The sequence below is a fragment of the Panthera tigris genome, chromosome F2 (genome assembly GCF_018350195.1).
Source record: "Panthera tigris isolate Pti1 chromosome F2, P.tigris_Pti1_mat1.1, whole genome shotgun sequence".
In the NCBI taxonomy this organism is placed as follows: domain Eukaryota; kingdom Metazoa; phylum Chordata; class Mammalia; order Carnivora; family Felidae; genus Panthera; species Panthera tigris.
Genome location: NC_056676.1, coordinates 22,976,067 through 22,995,807, shown reverse-complemented (window position 1 = coordinate 22,995,807; position 19,741 = coordinate 22,976,067). Strand labels below are relative to the sequence as shown.

The 19,741-nt window shown below is 42.2% G+C and overlaps 1 long non-coding RNA gene across 1 annotated transcript in view; it reads right to left on the bottom strand.

The window, feature by feature from the left end:
• Positions 1-1,069: 1,069 nt before the first annotated feature.
• Positions 1,070-19,741, bottom strand: part of LOC122235145 — a 35,705-nt gene continuing 17,033 nt past the window's right edge. Inside the window, exons 2-3 of the long non-coding RNA XR_006213270.1 lie at positions 14,068-14,143; positions 1,070-1,206 (exon numbers count right to left, since the gene is read on the bottom strand). This is a non-coding gene — a long non-coding RNA (uncharacterized LOC122235145). The remainder of the gene's footprint in view (positions 1,207-14,067; positions 14,144-19,741) is intronic.

The window sequence follows — 19,741 nt, the reverse complement described above, 5'->3', positions numbered from 1 at the left end:
CATCCGCGTTACTTAGGGAAACCAGGAGGCACGGTAGAAAGAGCACTGGATTAGGATTCAGAGCTTGAGTTTGGGGCCCACTTCACTTCTCTTTAGAGCCAGGAGCTCCTGCACAACATGTTCTGACGTGTTCTGCTCCCGGTTCTTCCTGGGAAGTAGAGACACAGCAACTGCCCTGCCTACTTTGCAAGAGATCATGAAGAGCCAGAGGTGGAAAGTGTGTAAATCGCTCCTTCACACACCTGGCCTTTCCTCTTCCTTGAAGAGCTAGGTGGGACACTGCTTCTCCTGTGAAGTCTTTCCAAGGATAAATCAGAAGCTTCGACTCAAACACTTGCTCCAAGATCTTTGCTCGCATATATGGCGTTGCATTGTAATGGTTTGTTCACACTTCTCTTTCTCCAGCGGTCCCCAAGTCTGAGTCTTATTCCTCCTTTCTCTTCACCAGTGCTTAGTATCGTGCGAGGCCTGCAGGAGATGTCCAATAATGTTGACCAAAGAAACTGGCAAGTACGGAATGAATATGACATCGTCCACAAGCATTTACTAAACACCAAAGGTATGTCTCTGAACTCAAGGCACTCACGTTACAGTAGAATAAATATAAACACATTTAAGGTAGACTTTGCCAAGTGCCCGGTTAGTTGTGTAGATGAAAAGCACTGCAAGAGCTTGCAGCAGAGCCGGGAACCACTGCTCAGCGCTGTAGAGGTCAGAGAAGCCTTCTCAGACCAGACCAGGGCCTCTGACGAGGGGAGAATAAAAGATGTCATCTCAGAAAGGGGAACTGTGTCCTCGAGGCGGTCCGGTGTCAATCTGTAGCCCGGTACGCAGTAGGCACTCCATGCAAAGTCACCAAGTGAGTGAATGAAGAAGACAGTGCAGCCCCACACATTCTGAGAACAAAGGCTATTTATTTTGTCAGTACAAAAATATCATGTGGTCCAATAAGTATGAATGGATTGTCTAATCACCTCATCAGTTTCCAAATACAGCTATAGATGCTGTTGTGCTAGATTCCCTTCATGCCTTGCACAAAATTACAGGCTCATGTACTTACATGTGCTCATCCACCTTGCTCCACACGCCGCCCTGGTTCTTCATGAGACCCGTGTCTGAGGATGGAGTGCTGCTCTGTCAGACCAGTTTCCATGAGCAAGCCATATGCAACTCCATGGTGATCTTATGCTTCATTCACTGTACTTTCTGAAAGATTAAAAAAAAAAAATTTTTAATGTTTGTTTATTTTTGAGAGACAGAGAGAGACAGAGAACGAGCAGGGGAGGAACAGAGAGAGAGGGAGACACAGAATCTGAAGCAGGCTCCAGGCTCTGAGCTGTCAGCACAGAGCCTGACGTGGGGCTCGAACCCACAAACCATGAGATCATGACCTGAGCTGAAGTCAGTTGCTTAACCAACTGAGCCACTCAGGCGCCCCTCAGACAGATTTCTTCTTAAAAGCCACCCTGCTTTGTTCTGGCTGACAGGACCCAAACTTTCCTCTGTGCAAGTCATATTGCTTGCCGAAGTTCAAGAGTTGATCACCAAATCATCAGTGAATTGCCAAATAATCATGTGGGATCCTATGTTTTGCCTCTCAGCATCTTACTTTAGGAAAGAGATTAAAACTCGTCTTTGGAAATGACAGGTCACAGAGAGACATTTTTCAGTTAATGCTGGTTCAGCTGTGAATAACAGATTCCCACCCACCCCACCCCACCCCCCCAAAAAGTGAAACAAGATAGTAGTTTAATTCCTTCTTGCCCATAAGAAGTTTGGAGCCAGGTAGTCCAGGCTTTGTTTGCTGACTCCATTGTCACCAGCTGCACAGAACCCTTCTTGTGTTACCCTCGCCTTCCCTAGGGCGTGGCCTGCTCCCTCACACCAGAGATGGTGGCTGCACTATCAGACATCTCAGCCACATTCCAGATAGCTGGGGGAAGAAGGGAAGAGAGAAGATGCAACTCCTCCCTATTACAGAACTTATAGGACTTTCTGGAATCCTCACACGACACTCCTGCTTACCTCTCATTGGCCAGAACTGTGATGGCCACACCAAACTGTAAGGGAACATGAGACCAGTTGTCCTGTAGCTGGGGATCAGTGTGCCCCGCTAAAAACCTGGGCTCAGTTCGTTTGAAAGAGGAGAAGAAGATGCATGTTTCAAGGGCAGAAAAAATGCAGTCTGTTTTCTGAATCCTAGGTTCCAATATTTCAGAGATGCTAAATCAGAAGTTCATAGGCCTGAATAGAGCACTGATATGTCTAGTACCCTACCATCTACGTCTATATATCTATATATCTACAGACATATATGGTATATATGTGTGTGTATATATATATGCTATATATTTATATACTTATAAATATATATTTATACATAAAAATAGGATCCTCATATTTGAATTGACATCTTTTGTTTTGCAAATTCCACAATGTATAAGTGTCATAGTTATATTTTTCACATTCGATTATTTTAACTTTATTTACTGTGAGATACACATGTAGGGAAAATGCTTGCAGCATAAATGTAACTTGCTTTTAACTAGAGCTTTCAAGTGCTTCTACATCATCATTTCACTTGATCTTCTCAATAGCTCTGTGAGGAAGGAAGGAGAGCCTTCAGTATCATCACTCACATTCCATAAGTGAGGAGATATGGTAGATGTCTTTCCCCGGGTTCAAAGCCGATGGTGGGTCCAGAACTTGAACTCACGTCTTTTGCCCTCAGAGCCCATGGTGTTTCACCCACTGTTGCCTCTCTCAGAGACTACAGAAATCTTGCAAAATTTGGCAGAGACAGAAAGAGGTGAGTGTAACTTTCTGGAAAATTATTGGCACGCAAAAACAACCAGAAAGGAATATTTAAACAAAATAACCTGAGCGCAAGGGTGTAAATGCAGCGTGAATTACAACTTGAAATAAACAGTGTCTAGGGAGAGGAATGTGCAAAACTGGCTCTCAAAGATTTAAGATTTTACTATAAATGAAATAAAGAAGGGGGGAAGGACACATCTTTGGCAACTCTTTCTCCTTGTCACTATTTTTGGTTCCCTGTCTAAAGAAAGTTTTGAAGATTTCCTTGTAAGGACAAGAGAAAAAAAAATTATGCCGTGACCTCATGACCTTAGAAGAAGCAACCATGAGTGAATATTCTTCTTCTCCAGCAGTTGGAAAGAATTGGTAGCAAACTGTAAAATCTTCCCACCCACACATGGCATAAACTGATGAATTCAGTTCAACAATCTCAAAAAGTAGTCTCTGGGAATCATTAACTTCTACATTTCAGATATGGAATGTCCCCCGGGGACTTGAATAAAGGGTGCACCCTAGGAAAGAGGCAGCCTTTCTTCCTTAAGTAGGCATTGGATCTGAGCCCTTATGAAAGATGTTTGGTGATATATATTTGGTTCTCATAAACTCTTTCATTTATGGAATTTCTTCTGGATGGTGGAAAGAAGCAATAAAGTGAATGTCTTGCTCCCGTGTATTTGGAGATTAGTTATAATCGTGTGAACAACTTGCTGAGCAATAAGGAATAAAGAGTTATTCTTCCCTCACAAAGGAATGTTGAGCCTGCCCAGCTCATTTATTTATTGAACACACACTGAAATAAGATTTGTGAGTTACAGATACTAACTCATTTAATACTTCCAACCACCTTCTAAAGGAGGGATTATTTTACTAGTGAGGAAACTGAGGCACACAAATTTTAATTAACTGGCCCAAGGTCAAAGAGCTTGTAAGAGGACCCAGCACTCATGTCCTGGACCACCAGGCAGCTCTCATCTTCCTATGAATGAACCTTCTCATTCTTCCAGGAAGAATGTCTATGTAACAACAGGGTAACTTGGGAGCCCAGGTTATAATAAGAGACGTTTATTAGATTTGGTGCCTTGTGTCGTACATGACTGAAAAGAAAACTCCATTCCTCTCACTACTGCTACTGCTCTTACCACTACAACTACTCCTACTCCTACGTCTAACATGAACATGTGGGGGTTTTCCCCTATGGCCATAGGGCAAACAGGAGGGATGCACGGAGCTTTCATGACCTCTCTGGATGCCTCCCTCTCCTGGCACTTCCGTGTACTCACCAACTCAGAAGCTCCCTGAACCCCTTCAGTTAGGGTTTCTTATTTGTGGAAGCTTCATTAGGTAGGCACGATTGATTAGATCATTGACCATTAGTGGTTAACTCCAACTCTGGCCCCCCCCTTCCCCTCCCTGGAGTTGGAATGGGGACGGGGGGTGGGGGGGGGCACTGAAAGTTCCAGCTCTCTAATTAGAAGGTTGCTTCCCCTGGAAACCAGCCCCTATTGTTAGGGACTTTCTAAAAGTCACTTCATTAATATAAACTCAAGTGGGTTGAAAGGGGCTTGAAATGAATAAGAAAAGACAATCTTTTTATCTTATTGAACCAGCGCTGTTTCAGGAACTGGGGACAGAAACCAAATCTTATAACAAAAGGTGCTCCTTTCACCTTTATTGCTCTGGGACCGTTTTTAGGAGCCAGGAATGAAGCCCAAAATATACATTTCTTATTATATCACAGTATCACATGGCAGAGTACTCCGTGCCCTATGGAAGGAAAGAAGGAAGGGAGGGAGGGAGGGAGGGAAAAGGAGAGGGCAGGAGGGTGGCCTGGACAATTTGCAAAGGGATGGTGCTGTGAAGGATGAAGCTATATCTGATCATCAGTTTCCTCATCTCTTTTATGGGATTATCACAGCTAACTTGCCTTAATTATGGCTTATTTATAAATATACATCAAATCAGCTTAATGTATGTCAAAGCACTTTAAAAACAAATTGATATGTACATGAAGTACTTTTGTTATTATTATGATCAAGTCAATCACTTGTTTTTGTTTCCCATTTTTCTTTACTCCACCCTTCATTTGACTTTGGGATGAAAAAAAAAAAAAAGACTCAAGAAACTAAAATTCTCATGTTCTCCAGAAGTCATTAGAGCTAGCTACTAATCTTTTTCCCTTTGGCTGAACATTCCGAATATTACACCACTTCCCCAAATGCAAAACATTCATTATTATAATGACACCTTCATAAAGGAAACGTTTTCTGAATGGCATTCATCCAAAATCTTAAAGTACACTAATCTCCAATGCTTGAGGATGTTTTATTGGCGTGCAAACATTCAGGCTTTCTGTTTGTCACGAAAACACAGATGATACAGCTTATGATTATCTGTTATCTACAGCAGTAGAGTTTCCTTACACAAAGCTTCAGTTTTTAGGCCCCTTTCATATTAGTCAGTTCTCAACCACAGAGCAAGGGCTCATCCCCTTGGAGGTGTCTACTGTCTCCTTGTTTCCTCTTCTTGGGTGAGTTTCAGGTGCAGGCATTAGGGCCACATCAGAGGAGGGCTAGGACTGGAGGAAGGACTGTCTGGATCTATGAAAGAATACAGGTTTTCTATGGAGTCTATGTTCAAAGTCAAAATATCACTTTGGGGTTTACCTCTTTTTGTTTGTTTCACGCACATTTCTGTTCCTTTCCCTCAGCGTGGACAATTGAGATTTAATATTTTAAATTCCTCCTCATCCATTCATTCCTCAGTCTATTCTAACCAGAATTCCACCCCCACCACTTCACTAAAGCCTTTCTCAGCTGCCTAAGCCAACGGACAAGTTTCAGGTCCTAAGGGTACAGAGACAAATAACCAGCCGCTGACCTTGAAGACATCTTGTCCACCTCTTGGAAGAGACACAGGTAAACAAACAGTATGTGACACAGTAAAGGCTTTGGCGGGTGTTTTGGGGAGTTCAGAGGGCATCTACTGACTCCATCTGCCATGTCTGAGATTGGTGGGCAAGTTCTCTTTACACTTCTTCTTTTGGTTTCTAGAATAATACATCTCGGTTTTCCTTTCTCTGGTCATTCCCTCTCAATCTCTTTTCATGGCTCCATTTCCTCTATTCATCCCTAAATGATTGTTATTCCTCAAGGGTCTGGACCAAGGCTTTTGTTCTTATTCCTTAGGCTTTCCTAGGGCAATCTTATCCATATTTCTGACTTCACATGTCACAGTAAGTTAGTGGCATCCACATTCCCATTTCCAATTATACCTCCCTCCTTGGCTCCAAATTTATTTGCCTGTCACTCACCTGGGTATCCTACAGACATCGCAAACCCAAAACGTCCACATCTAAGCACATCATCAAGAACCTTCTTTCTTCTCTTCCTGCTTCCTATTTCAGTGGGTGGTACCACCCACCACCCAGCCCATCAGATTAGAAACCCGGATGTCATCCTTCACTCGTGCATCTCCCTCACACACTCAGTCGCCAAATCCCACCAATTCTGCCTCCTCACTGCCACCATCGTGGCTCACCTTTGGTTGACCTTCCGTATTGTGGCTAGAGGCATCTTCCAAAACACAAATTTGTTTGTATTACTCCACTGTTTAAATAATTTCGAGGGTTGCTCACTGCTAGCATTGCAGAAAAGGCTCTTAATCACTTGTTCCTGCCCACCGCCCTGAGAAGCCTCAGCAACCTTAGCCACGCTTGCTCCATTCAGTTACAGATTACTCTCCCACCTTTTCCTCCTCACGCATGAATACTCAGCTCAAGCAGTATGCATTTGGGAGTGTCTTCTTGTGCTAGGGTACTGGTGACTGCTTATTTCCAAGGCTGGCCGGCAGATGCCCTTCCTCTCTCAGCAGATGTGCCTGTCTTCCAGTTGGCTCAAAATCTGGCAACTGCCAAAGGCCATGGTCAGGGCTAGGGTTTCGGAGTCAGACAGACTAGGGGTTCAGATCCTGGATGTGCCATTTATTAGCTATAACCTTTCCTCCTGGTAAAATGGGAATAGCAGTGCTCATTAGGTGACTGAGGAGATTCATTGAGAGAATAAATGCAAAGTATGTAGCATAGATCAAGTGTCCAGTAAATGGCAGCTAATAGTATTACTATTCCTACTCCTAAATCTAAGAAATATATCCGACATCTTAAAAATCTCCTAATTTCAGGAGAGGATGATGAAGCGAGGCCCTTCCCTTCTACTGAGGAGCTGAGATGTTAGAAATACAGCTGGGCTTTGTTTATTTTTCCTAAGACCACTTCCAACTGAATAGCCTATCATTCACACAACGGTGGCTGTTCATGTGATGGCCATAAACATACACAGCAAGAAACCCACCCCCAGCCTGCACCTGCTGGTGTCTCAGGTGGTCACCGCAGCACAGATGAGCCATGCCGTGCATCTACTAAACCTTCTGCAGAATCAGAGTCCTGCCTCACAAAGGTTTCTGAGATCAGCACTTAGGTGTCTCCTTTTACCTGTGCCCGGAAAAACTGGGCTGTCACCTGGCCATGCGTCTTGGAGAAGGGATTTCATTTTGGACCCAATGATGCAATTAGTGAATGTGGACCTGCTTTTGGGATCTCCTACCCGCCCTCCTCCCTCTAACATGTCTCTTGAATACCCTGTTATTAGTAGCCGAGTCATAAAATGGAAAACAACCTTAATCTCTTCCTTTAACAGGAAAGGGGAAAATATTACTGAAATGGAAAAAGGATCAAGGAATAGCGTCAAATTGTTCCCAATGTTTGGGAATTCGGATTGTGGTAAAGGAGAGGATATTTGTATTAGTTTTTACATTTAAAAAGTTAAAACATAAATGAAGACTGTGAGATTTTGGAAGAAATTTCTATCTAGTGTTAAATGAATTAAACTAGGGTGCCATTTGACTGAGGTGACTCTGGATGCTGAGGCGACTGGTTCATGTAAGCAAACCAGAATCTAAGCCTGTAAATGCCTCAAGGTTAGAAAATCAAAATGCTAAGGACAACCAGTCACAAACAGTCCATCAGGCTTTAAACTGTGGCCAGGCAGATAATTGCCTTTCCTTGCTTCTGAAGGTTCTCTATAGGTCTTTCCCATGGCTCCTGCCCACCCAGCGCTCCTAACCACTTCTGGACCTTGATTTGAGTCAACAAATGATCAAATAAACTTAAAAATTTCAATATGCCTCTGTTTTATCTTTTAATACCAGAGACAATATAGGACCGGACCTCCAGCAGTGTTTAGAAAACCGGAGCCATGATAATAGTGTGTGGTTGAATAAGGGATAATATATTTTCAAAGATACTAGACTTATTGTGTTTGGGTTTGAAATGGCCTCAGAACTTTCTCATTTTTATTATGTATTACAACATTGGCATAGAGAAAAACTAGACCCAGGGGCCCCTGAATGATTTTCTTTAAAGATTTTCACACATTTTATATAATGATGGATCAGATTAACAGTTAATTTACTAACAGACCAAACCAACAAAGAAAATAAAAACAAAAGTAGTTACCAGAGGGGATGGCAGCTAGGGGATGAAGGGGCTCAATTCTCTGGTGATGGATGATAACTAGATTTATGGTTGTGTATACACTTTACAATGTATACAAACATCGAATTATGTTGTACACCTGAAACTTATATAATGTTATATATCAATTTTACCTCAACAACAACAAAAGGCAGAGAAAGAGAGAGAGAGAGACCAGTTACATTTTAAGTGAACAATTTCCGGTCCCTAAAACAAATGTATGTATAGATTAAATAAACAATTCACTGTTCTACATGCTTTGTGATTAAAGTTTACATTCTAGAAAATTTATATTTAACTTTTAAGACCATCCCGGAAAGAAAAGCCCCTGAAGAACTTGCGAATATCTCAGGAAGCTTCATATTTTTAAGGAAACATAACAATAGTCATGGTCCATATATTTCAAATATAAATAAGCCATTTTTCTCTCCTGATTTCTTTGTTCTTTGTACTATGGAGATTACTAGAATGGAAATGTTCTTCAACTCATCTCTGTATTAACGACTAGTATTTGGTATAACAGAATTTTGACCCCGAGGTACCAAATTGACTCTCACCTATAATTTCTTTCAATTTTAACCAAGACGGAATCAAAGTGGTTATGTCTCTATTTCTTATCACCTTATTTAACCACATTATTTTATTTGAAAGTTACATTTTTCCATAATAAAAATGATTCTTCCTCCCTCTATTTCTTACTTCCTTTTTCCATCCATTCATTAATCTCCCTTCCCTCCCTTCCTCCTTTCCTTTACCAAGTATTATTTGAGCACCTACTTTGTCATATAACAGATTAGGTATTAGAGATGAAAAGATAATTCAAACATAGTCTGTCACAGAAGAGGCAAGTACAGTGGGAGGAAACAGATATGTAAACAGAAAATCATAAAACGGGGTTAGTGCATGACTGAGACATATACAGGGAGCACTGATGAAGGGCACATCTCCAGAAAACATGGAGGTTACAAATCAACCAGGGACTGCCTCCTGGCAAAGGGAAGTCCTACCTGGGAAGGTGAAGGTGGCTGTGCTCAAGGCTTTCCAGTCAGTGAGTCTAGGTTAAATAAAGGAAGGGAAATCTGAAATAGTAGACCAAGGTCAGGGCACAAAAGCAGCTCAGTTGCGTCTGGAGTATAGTGTGAAGCAGGGAAGAGCAAAAGATGTCAGGGACTTTGCCTGGTGCCAGATCATGGGGCAATCTCCGTGCCATATTGAGGATTCTCAATAAGCCTTTGTTGAATAAAGAAAACAATCTTTATGCCCCAAGAGCAGTTTTATTTACATATTGTATAATTAATTCATTTTAATGTATGTTTACTGAGTGTCTAGTCCTAATTTGGGCTAAACTCTCAAGAAATTAAAAAAATTCTCATGGCTACATCAAATTCACTCATGCATTTCTATAGCTTTTCATAAATAGGTCAAAAGTAAGGTGGACCTACAAATGAGGCCCCCACAGATTTTTGAATTTTGTGTATTTGGCTTATGTCCTCTGCCAGAGGATGCTATGTTCTGGAGTAGACTAATGACTATTTAGAGAACAATGTAGGGCTAACCTTTATGTGATGGCTTCCCCTCAATCCTTGTATGATTGGATTCAATATTAATACATTTCCTTTATGTATATCTACGGTTTATAAAGCATGTTTGCATTTGTTAAATTATCTAGACTTCTATGAGATAACTATGATTATCCCCATTTTACAGATCCAACATTCATTCAACAAATCTTTACCGAAATAAGGCACATACTGTTCTAGCTACTAGATTAAAAATCAAGCACAGATCAAGTTCTCTACTCTCACAGGACTTACATTCTTGCAGGGGCAGACAGCCCGAAAACAGAGACCTAAACCGAAGATAATGGTAATGGCTCTGAAGACAGAGATGGTGGTATGGTCCAGAGGGACTAGTGTTGGGGAAAGGAGAGGCTTCTCTGGGCAGTGACACTTGAGCTGCACCTAGATGAGGATCAGAAGTCAGTCCTGGGAAGGTCCTAGGGAATAGTGTTCCAGACAGAGGGAGCAGCAAGTTGAAAGACTCTAGGGTGAAAATAAACTTTGTATGTTTAAGGGATGCTAAAAAGGCCAGTGTGGCTGGAACCTCATGGAAATAAATGAGATGAGATTGGAAATGTAGGCAGGGACCAGATCAAGTAGGGCCTCTTGCGCCACAACAAGGCAGAGTTGGATGTTATTACAGAGGGGAAGCACTGAGGGCTTTGAACAAGCAAGCAATGGCTGGGTGACATTTATGTATGCAATTCTCACACTCCTGCATGGTCCAGCTTCTTTGAGCAAAGGCATTTATACCCAATGTTTGTATAAAGAGACATTCCAGGATAGTAAAGCTTAGAGATGTTTCTCTCTCTCTCTGGAGACATCACAGTAATAACGATAAAGCCCGTTTCTTTCCCTCCCCAGGGATTTGCTTAAATTCCAAGAGGATGGGAAGCTTACCAGAGGCCCTATATAAGATCAGGTTTTCCTAATTTCAGAGTTTATCTGCTCGGGTACACCCCACTGCATGTGCAGGTGACATCTGGTTCTCATCACATTGGGGACCAAAGCAAGATATTGCTCTAGCTGTTGCTTTTGCTATAATAGATGCTCTTTGTCTCTGACCCAGAGTTATCATGTCTCCTGCAAACCTGTGGCAGACTAACTTGTTAGCTTTCAAGTAGGTTAAAATCTCAGACCCCCTAGTTTCTGACTTATCAGTGACCCAATTCAATTTGCTTCTGAAAAAGATTTCATAATAAGGAAGCTGTGGGTTAGAGTGAGTTGTGACCTCTTGCCCAAGGTGAGGGGGACAAGGCTGTCACTGGGATTTCCAACTCCAGAAGGCTTTTAAGGCCTTTTTTAGTGCTTCTCAGAAGAAACCATCCTGGCCACTCTGAGTGTCCCTTCTGAACTCCCCAAGTGTATTACAATATATTCCTGCTCCTAGATTACTCACACTAGTCTTCTGAAGGAGGTATATATACTCAAAAAGTGATACAAGAGGGGCGCCTGGGTGGCGCAGTCGGTTGAGCGTCCGACTTCAGCCAGGTCACGATCTCGCGGTCCGTGAGTTCGAGCCCCGCGTCAGGCTCTGGGCTGATGGCTCGGAGCCTGGAGCCTGTTTCTGATTCTGTGTCTCCCTCTCTCTCTGCCCCTCCCCCGTTCATGCTCTGTCTCTCTCTCTGTCCCAAAAATAAATAAAAAACGTTGGAAAAAAAAAATTAAAAAAAAAAAAAAGTGATACAAGAAACAGTAATTTTACTTTTTTTTTTTTTTTTTTTGAGACAGAGAGTGACAGTGTGAGCTGGGGAGAGGGGCAGAGAGAGAGAGAGAGAGAGAGAGAGAGAGAATTAAGCAGCCTTCATGCCCAGCTCAGAGCAGGATGCTGAGCTCAATCCTACAAGCCTGGGATCATGACCTAAGCCAAAATCAAGAGTCAGACACATTCAACTGACTGAGCCACCCAGGTGCCCCAGTAAACAGTCATTTTGAAACAAGTTATGAAAAACAAGCTAACTAGACTTGTTATAGGATTCCTTCGAAAAAGAAGTTTGAGGCTTGATGAATTCCCATTTGAATTGAGTTTATATATTTAAAAAACCTCCATATAAAAGGGGCCTTCACATAGTGTGAAAGCAGCTTCCGAGGATGCAGTGCGATATCCCCCACCCTTCTCTATGGGATTGTTCCAGTCTGTCAGAGACTGGATGCTTCCAGCCCACGCTTTGCGAGCCCTCCGCAGCCGCCTCCCAAGGGGCACAGGGCCCGGTTGGTGTGGGAGGCTGTGTTCGTTTCATGTCACCGGGAGAAAGCAGTCACAAAGGGAAGACTCTGGAGGCTGTTTTCTGCTTATTTGTTTTGACTATGTGTGTTGAAAACAAAGCAAGTGACACCCTTGGTTGAACTTTTTATTTCCAGTTCCTACTGAACGTCCGCTCTCCAGTAAAGAATATTGATTAGATCCAAAATCAAATCAAAACAAAACAAACATCCATAGTAAGGTGCAGAATCTTGTACTTTCCTTTGCAAAGTCCTTTCCCCACTGACGTCTCCTGTCATCCCAGGGCTCACAGTGAGTACTTCCACTTTGGAATCGTATTTTCGAAGGCATTTGTCACTTCAGAATGTGCTCGGCATTAAGCTGCCATTGGCTGCAGTATTGTGCCCTATTTCAGCAACGGGGGAGCTCTTAAGAATTGATCGTTTGGATTGATCACAATAGTCTCTGGGTGGACATTAGGACTATGGTTTTCAGCCTTTTGTATTGAACACCTTACCGATCGCTGGGTGAAAAACCCTGGTTCCTTTCTTTGTAGAAGCAAAAGTAGTACTTTTTCCAAAAGAACATTTCCACATTGACATACATTCTGTCGGTGGCTTAGAACTTGTATGAAAGTAGGGGCGCCTGGGTGGCGCAGTCGGTTAAGCGTCCGACTTCAGCCAGGTCACGATCTCGCGGACCGTGAGTTCGAGCCCCGCGTCAGGCTCTGGGCTGATGGCTTGGAGCCTGGAGCCTGTTTCCGATTCTGTGTCTCCCTCTCTCTGTGCCCCTCCCCTGTTCATGCTCTGTCTCTCTCTGTCCCAAAAATAAATAAAAAACGTTGAAAAAAAAAATTAAAAAAAAAAAGAACTTGTATGAAAGTATTGCTTCCTACCCAATGACTTCATAGAACCAGTTTACAGCACCATCAGCTCCCACAGTGCTCCCCCTCACCCCACAGCCTCTATCATCTTGTCATTTTCACTACAAATTGTGATGTTTAATCACAAAGCTTCATGTGGTTTTACACTGATGTTTCAGAAAGCTTTTTTTATCTCCAAGGAGAATGTGTTAAGTGTGGATCTTTTCTTCTACGCCTTCATCTCCTGTGGTTTTCACACTGTTCTGAGTAGATGATTAACATTCAAAAAATACTTGATTGGATTGTGTAGTCCTTTTCTTCTGGTTTAATTCATGTATGTAGAGACCAACAGTATACTGTTTTATTTACAACAACCCTTCATCATATGCTTGAGGATGAAGGTTGCTCTACTTTTCTTTTTTCTTTCTTTTTTTTTTTTTTTTTTTGGATCAAATAGCCCCAATTCTTTGCATAATTCCTGATGGTTCTCATCTTGCATCTGTTATGACTGGTGCTGCATTCTTGGAGATATGTTCCCTGAAACTCCTGTGAAAAAGTCTTCTGTAGTTAATTTGAGAAATGACATTCATTTGTTTACTATGGCTACCCAAGTCCTTTAAAACCTCAAGTGTATTATGATTGTTCTAAAGGTGGGTGTAGTGTGCCATTCGTTTGAGTCTTTATTTTATTTTTATTTACATTAAGAGGCTCCTGGGTGGCTCAGTTGGTTGAGAATCCGACTTCAGCCCGGGTTATGATCTCGCAGTTTGTGTGTTGTTCAAGCCCCATATCAGGCTCTGTGCTGACAGCTCAGAGCCTGGAGCCTCCTTCGGATTCTGTGTCTCCCTTTCTCTCTGCCCCACCCCCACTCACACTCTCTCTGTCTCTCTCAAAAATAAATAAACATTAAAAAAAAAAAAAAAGAATTTTTAGGCAATGTCAATCAATGCTTTACATGAAAATGCCCTCCAGCTTCTCAAATCCCACCTCCCGATTTTGTGATGTGTATTATTTTTGTTTTGTTAAGCAGAATTCATAACATTTATGTTCCATTTTGCAATCCCAAATACCCCAAGTATTAGTCTTAATTTATACTTACATGGAACAGCCTTCAGCAATGGTGCTTTTGTTACAGATTCTCCATCTCTGTGTTATTTTGATTTTTCGTGAGATACCTGAATTCCGCCAAACGAATTTTTTTAAAGAAAAAAATCATAAAAACCATATTAACTGAGTTATTTCATGCTGAGATTGTCTCTTACATTTATTCTCTCTTAAACATATTTTTACTGAGATATAATTGACATGTAACATTATATTAGTTTCAGGTGTACAACATGATGATTTGATATATGTACATGCCACAAAATGATGACCATAGTAAGTCTAGTTAATATCCCTCACCACACATAGGTACAACATTTTTTCTTGTGATGAGAACTTTTTTGAAAACTTTATTTATTTATTTTGAGGGAGAGGGAAAGAGAGCACAAGTGGGGGATGTGTAAGGAGAAGAAGAAACGGAATCCCAAGCAGGCTCCGCGCCATGGGTACAGAGCCCAGTGTGGGGCTTGAACTCACAAACTGTGAGATCATGACCTGAGCCGAGATCAAGAGTCTGACGTTTAACTGACTGCACCGCCCAGGTGCCCCATGATAACAACTTTGAAGGTTTAAGTAAATTAGAATATTTATTTTAAAAAATATATTTATTATTAAAATATTTACTTAAAGTGTATTTATTTTCTCTTTAAAAATATTCTTATATATGTAATCCAAAAACTATGTGGCCACAGTAAAAATTCAAAAGTTACAAAGTAACATTAAATAAAATTTGTTATTCTATGTCTATTGGTTAACATCTTTTTTTTTTTTTTTTTTTTCAGTTAACTTTACATCCTGGAGATTATTTACTGATAGATCAATGTTCTGATAGGACATAGCTGCTTTATTCTTGGAAGCCTACATAGTTTACCATTGTATGGAAGGAACATAAATTTATTTCTTGCATTTGTTTCTGAATATAATCTGACTAGATATAATACTCTTGAATTACATTTTGCCTCAGAATTTCATACACTGTTCCATTATCTTTCACCATTAGATATTGTTTTAGAGAAACTTGAGATACTAATTTTCGCCCTTGTAGATAGTTTTATTTTTCTTCATGGATGCCTAGAGGGTTTTTTGTTTTTGTTTTTGTTTTTGTTTTAACTCTTGAGTTTTAATAATTTAACCAGAGTGTTTTTCATTTTGGTTGCTTGGTATGAGTTTTTCCTGGCATATAGTGTGAACTTTTCATTTACAGACTCACTTTATCCTCCAATTCAGGAAAACTTTCCTGTATACTATCTCAGAATACTTTTTCTGATCCATTTATCAGGCTAGTTAGTTCAGGAATGCCATTTATTCTTATGGTGGAGCATCTATGTCTTTTATAGTTATCATATTCTGATTGCTTCCATCTCTTTGTATTTTTCTTTGAGTTCTTTGAATGTTTACATCTTAATATCTTCTCGGCCAGCAATGAAAGTTATAGTCATATCTACCTATGATGAATATTTCTTAAACTGCTATTGTATCCTAAGCATTGTGCTAAATGTCCCACTGTCGTGCCAGCTGTATGCTTGTAAACACGTTTTTAACCTCTCCACGTCAAAGTCTAAGTCCAAAGAACGCTGACTAGTCTGACACCTTGTCTCAGTCCACTGAGACCCTTGTTGAAACTCTACCCACAGGACTGTAAGATAAGAAATTTGTATTATTTTAAGCCACTAAACTTTTGGTGCTTTGTTATGGCAGTAATAGAAAATGAATACAAATTTTGGTACCCTCAGTGGGGGTGCTGCTGTAGCAACTACGTAAAAATGTGGAAGTGTCTTTGGAATTGGGCAATGGGTAGAGGCTGGAGAATTTTGAAGAGCATGACAGAAAAGTCCAAATGGCCTTGCACAGACTGTTGGTAGAAATTTAGATGCTGCTAATGGCTCTGCTAGTGAGGATTTAGGGGCAAATGAAGAACATGGTAAAGAAAGCATAGATAAGGAATAAAGAACGTGTGATGGGAAACTAGAGGAAAGGGAATCCATGCTATATGGGGGAAGAAAGCTTAGTGGAATTGTGTCTTGCACTTACATGGAAAGCAAAACTAGCGAGTGATGATACTGGGCAGTGGGTGAGATTTCCAAGGAAGGTGTTGAAGGTGTGGCTTGGTTTCTCGGCTTTGAGTAAAATGTAAAAGAGACAAGATAAATTGAAAGAAGAAGAGTTAAACCAAAAGAAACCAGGATCTGACTATTTGGAAAATTCTCAGCTTACCCAGATTGCTAAAGATGCTTAGACAGAGACTCAGTGTCTGGAAAGCATGCCATCAAGGAAAAGCTGAGAGGATGGCTGGGCAATATTTTAATAATGCCCTATAAGGTCTAAACATTCAGAAAACTGGGTCACAAAAAAGTCTTATCGTAGATGAAAAGTGGGCCTCGTAGATCCCATCAGCCAACTCAACAGAAGCCAAAAATGAACATGAGGTTATCTGAAAAATATTTTGGGGAGGATCCCCTTGTCTAGTGGAGTGAATCACCATGACTCACATGGAAGACCCACAAAGTTCCTGGGAATCTTACACCGGCAGAAACACCTCCAGCTTGGACTGAAAGGGTCAGAGAGAGTATGAAATGAGAGAAGCCTATAGGCCCTCCAAAATTCAGGAAATAGGCGGATACAGCTACTCAGGCTGCGAACACATACAGGCTTACCCAAAGAGCAGAGGAATGAGCCACAGAGGATTATTCCCAGGTCCTGAAACCAAGTGGAGTTTGCCCAACTGGCTTTTGAAATTGCTTGAGATCAGTGATTCCCTTTTCTCCTTTTTTTTTTGAGTAAAACTGTCTATAACTATTATCCTATGCCTCCCCTACCGTTGTTTGTTTAGTTTCACAGGTCTGCAAGCACAGAGGAATTGTGCCCCAGGACGGATAACACCCAGAGGCTCACCTGTATCTTAATTGGATGATTTAGATAACGAGACTGGGAACTTTTGAGCTGATGAGATTTAAGTGAGATTTTGGACTTTGAGTTGATGTTGTCGTGCACTGAGGCTCTGGGGACCTGGGTGGGGTGAGTGCATTCTGCATGTGGGGCAGACATGGAACCCTGGGGGCTGGAGGACGGACTGCAGTGGGGAGAATCACCCGCCCCTACATACATTGTCCACACCTTGGACATCCCTGGAACCCGTGAATATGTCATGCGGTGTGGCAACAGGCCTGGATGCAACCTAGGTGGTTAAATAGCTGACTTCGAGATGAGATGAGAAATTATTTGGGTAGGCTTAATATAACCACGAGTCTTTCAAAGTGGAAGACGGGTTAGAGAACATGAGAATGAAAAGGACAGGACTCACATTCCTGGCTTTAGAAATGGAGGGAAGGACCCCGAGCCAAGGGATGCAGGTAGCCTGTAGACACAGGGACAGGCAAGGGAACAATCCTCCCTCAGGACCTCCGGAGAAGAATGAGCCCTCACAACCCTTTAATTTCAGCCTGAAACGGGAGCCAGACTTCTGACCTGTAGAACTTCAAGATAAGACATTAGTGCTGCTTTGAGCCTCTGAGTTTGTGGTAATTTGTTACGAGCAGTGAGAAAAGGATACATTCAGTAACATCAGGACCCCTGGAAGGCTTACTAAAACACAGATTCTTGGGGCACCTGGGTAGCTCAGTCAGTTAAGCAACCACCTTTTGATTTCAGGTCAGGTCATGATCTCACGGTTGTGTGAGTTTGAGCTCCGCATCGGGCTCTGTGTGCTGACCATGCACAGAACCTGCTTGGGATTCTCTCTCTCTCTCTCTCTCTCTCTCTCTCTCTCTCTCTCTCCCTCTCTTTCTCTCTTTGCCCCGCCCCTGTTTACGCTCCCTGTCTCTCTCAAAATAAATAAGCTTAAAAATATAAAATACAGATTCTTGGGCCTCGTCCCCTAGTTTCTGACTCAGTAGGTCTTGAGTGGGGCCTGAGAATCTGCATTTCCATCCAGTTCCCAGGAGATGCTGGTGCAGCTGGATGGAAACCATACTTAGAACCCCTGCTTTCTTTCATCGGAGCCCTCAACTGCACCCGGCCATTCAGCTTCTAAAGTGGCCCATTTGATTTATTTGACCATCCTTTGTATCCTTTGGGTTGAGAAACCCAGAAGTGAAACGAAGGCATGAAAAAGCGTTGGTGTCATGAAGCAATTATCACTCTGAGCATGCGCACAGCAGTTTGTAAAAAGTCACTTGTATGCCCTGCGGCATGTGTTTGGGGACAGGCCCAGATCGGAGAGATCAGTAGTGGCGCATTCAAGAGTGTAATTAGAGATAACAACATCTGTCTGTGTTATGCTTTTCATGGTACAGAGCTGGATCCAGGGGCCCCATCACTCAGCATGGCAGTAATCCTTGGCATGGAGCTAAATGGAACAGTGACTTCAGAATGACAACATTGATCTTGATTTTAAACCGAGCTCAGGAATTACTATATTCTCATGTTTCACTGCATGTCTGGTGTTGCACAAATTCTTCAGGGTTTCTTGCCATAAGTGGGCCTTTTTAAACTCAAAAATAGTGCTATATGCTGAATGGAGCCTCTGACCCACTGCCAGGCACAACAACGGGTGATTGAACAGATTTCTTATTGTCCTTGGGCATCCCCAGCCTCCCTGTGAGAGCAGTAGCTCAGGAAGAATAGACAATTGTGCTCTGTATTAATTTTCAAAGCACATTTACATCTTTCATTTTATCCTGTCACAAATAATATGACAAAGCCAAGAAGAGAATCCAGGTTTCCTGAACCCTAGCCCCCTGTTCTGTCCTCCTCATGCTGCTGCAAGACTTTTATCTCAGTCTCTACATCAATGCCCAGAATGCTCGCCCATCTGCAGCGGACACATAGCCAGAGAGAGAGAGAGAGAGAGAGAGAGAGAGAGAGAGAGACACCAACAGAGAGAGGAAGCGAGAAGGGACAAAAGGAGTAAAGGAGGGAAGGGAATAAAAAAAAAAAAAATTGGGAAGGTTAAGGAAAAGAAGAAAAAAGAGACAAAGAAGAAAGGGAAGAGACCCTGAAAGCCCTAAAGCACAGTTGGAAGCCATAACCTGCCATGCCAGTGCACAAGAATAATAGTCTTGTTCCCTTGGGACAAAAACATCATCCCAAGCCCGAGAGAGGTATAGGGTGTCCCAGAGTGGTTGGCATTATAGATAGCAGTTGTCATCTCCTTCCCATCCCCTTGTGAGAGTAGCTTGGCTCAGAGTCACTCCCCTCCACCCTCTTGTCCCCCTGGCTGACAGGATCTGAGACGGGCATGTCTGCAGGTGAGGTGGCACTGCCCACCGGCCATGTTCAAGGGTATAGTGGGGCCAGGGTGGGCTAGAAAATGACATGGACATGCAGGCCATCTCTTGGCTCTCAGGAGTCCCACAGAGTCCCCAGAGTTATTCTCAGTCACACCGGATGGAGCCACAAGAGAACAGAAACTGGGAAAACAACCCTGCCCATTCTGACTTGACTACTACAGGATTTAGATCCTCAGACCTTTCCACGGGAAATGTGGGTCAATGTAACACTACTTGAGTGGTGAAATGATATTTTTCAGAACATAAATGGAGACAGAAGACCAACTATGTATGTGTGCTGTAACAGGCGTCTCTATGACCAGCTTGGGGGTGGGGCAGGAGGGAATGGCTAAGTAGAATGCCTGTCGGGTATCCCGGGATGCACTGTGTTTTGACTTTTAG